This window comes from Amphiura filiformis, chromosome 15 (assembly GCF_039555335.1).
Source record: "Amphiura filiformis chromosome 15, Afil_fr2py, whole genome shotgun sequence".
NCBI lineage: Eukaryota > Metazoa > Echinodermata > Ophiuroidea > Amphilepidida > Amphiuridae > Amphiura > Amphiura filiformis.
In genome coordinates this window covers 11,817,393-11,820,048 of record NC_092642.1, presented here as the reverse complement: position 1 = coordinate 11,820,048, position 2,656 = coordinate 11,817,393, and positions in this window count along the sequence as shown.

Genomic DNA, 2,656 nt, shown 5'->3' with positions numbered 1-2,656 from the left:
ATTCCACAAGTAACCATCGCAACCAGGATTTATTCATTCATTTATTTATTTATTTATTTATTATTTATTTATTCATTCATTTATTTCTTTATTATTTTCTTTATTTATTATTTATTCATTCATTCATTCATTCATTCATTCATTCATTCATTCATTCTTTATTTATTCATTCATTCATTCATTTATTTATTATTTATTTATTCATTCATTTATTTATTATTTATTTATTTATTCATTCATTTATTTATTATTTATTTATTTATTCATTCATTTATTTATTATTTGTTTATTCATTCATTTATTCAATATTTATTTATTCATTCATTAATTTCAATATTTATTTATTCATTCATTTATTTCATTATTTATTCATTTATTTATTTCATTATTCATTTATTCATTCATTTATTTCATTATTTATTTATTCATTTATTTCATTATTTATTTATTCATTCATTTCATTATTTATTTATTCATTCATTTCATTATTTATTCATTCATTTATTTCATTATTTATTTATTCATTCATTTATTTCATTGTTTATTTATTCATTTATTTCATTATTTATTTATTCATTCATTTATTTCATTAATTATTTATTCATTCATTTCAATATTTATTTATTTATTTATTTATTTATTTATTTCATTCTTTATTTATTCATTCCTTTATTTCATTATTTATTTATTCATTCATTTATTTCATTATTTATTTATTCATTTATGTAGTCTTTCTTTCTTTCTTTCATTTCATTTATTATTTATTTATTTATTTATTTATTTATTTATTTATTTATTTATTTATTTATTTATTTATTTATTTATTTATTTATTTATTTATTTATTTATTTATTTATTTATTTATTTATTTATTTATTTATTTATTTATTGCTGACAAAACTTTTATAATAATTATAGGCCATTCATTATTTTATTTATTTGTTTTGGGTTTTTTATTTTGAATTTCCTTAAGTAGCGCATGCGTGGCAAAATGCCGCCACCTGATTGGTCGATTGGTTAAAGTCAGTGTCACATGACCGGACCACAACGCCATTTTAATTGCAGTGCATCGATCGACCGGGAAAGTTAGTGAGGTGAAGTGAAAGTAAATTAACCATTTTTGACTACCTTATGACAACAGTTGATACTGACAAGTTTGCAGGAGCTTCCAGGGTGATTGTCGCATAGTTCGGTGAGTTATTAAAGTCAATTTAGTATAGTTTGTACCAGTGTAACACATGAACATCTGTCAACGGACAACGCGGCAATTCAGTCGCAAGCATGCAAGGCAGTCCAACTGCCACGCTCAGAGTTGCCACGCTAATCATGACATGGTAATTGGTATTGCTGTCTGTACAGCAACCTGCATGATGAATGGCTTGCTACCGCAGTTGGCCGTTAAAAATGTATGGACGGGTAACGTGGCAGGCCCCTGGGGGAAAGCCTACATTTTTTAAAGCTAAGTCACATTCATTGATTGAATAGTGGATGTAGGTCTACTCATGTACTGTTACAACATTGCTGTCATTGCGTAAACATTCCGGGGTATTAGCAGCCCTTTGGGTCAAAATGTGTCAATTTTTTTTTCAAATCAGGACACATGTTTAGATTTTTGTTACGGTACCTAAAACACAGCTGATATGACAGTTTTGACCATTTTTTGTTTGTTGCAAATCTGGACCCATATTCAGGGTTTTCTTGTAAAATAGAGTGGCACATCCCTGTATACCTATGTGAGCCCACCCCCCCCCCCCAAGATGAAAAATCATTGTTGAGTGGCTAGTTTGAAGTCTTACAAAGTGTCACCTAAATGTGGACCTGTATAACATTTAAAATTTAACAATGAGTGTGATGTCGATCAAACACAAAATTCATTGTTCAATTTCATTACATTGGCCATTCTGAGAGCATATTTTGCTGAATATGCCATTACAACTTGATTGACGGTTCCAGAGATATGGCCAGTGTTGCTCATAATAATAAAATACAAAGGAAGAAATAATAATATTGACTCTGTCTCAAAATCAATATTTCCGACATCCGACTCATAATTCTCAATCATCACAACCAACTTGGGTACGCACAGATATTTGCGTCGAGCGAGACCACATGCTTACGGCGCAAGCGCATCTTTTGAGAAGTGACCAATTACGGTCTTTGGCTGTGCAATCGGCGTGTTGTTCCATGAAAAGTACGCTGAAGGCACATCCTAATTGCTATAGAATAGAATTAATGAGAGCCCACAAATTTTAAAATCAAGTAAAGTTACAGAAGGCCCTAGTTGTGTGGGGTTAAATATCAAACTGTTTGAATGTTGGTTTTTTCATGCAGGCTCTTACAAGTTGTCCTAATGAACCTAAACCAATATGATTTCTGTATAACAGCAGATTAAGAGGGAATATTGTTTTGAGTAGGTTATGAACTTCACAGATTTTTGAAGGTACAGTCTTGTGAACCAATCTATTTTCAATGTTAGTGACCCCAGCTTTCTTGATTAACCGGTTAAAATAAATGGCGGTTATTTAACTGGTTAATTAATGGTAAGATTGGTTAATTACCGAGCTTGGAATTCAATATGCCATCATACTGAAGAACATTGTGCAAGTATTTGGGTTATGGGGTGGGCAAAAATTGACTGTTGTCGTCAACACCATGT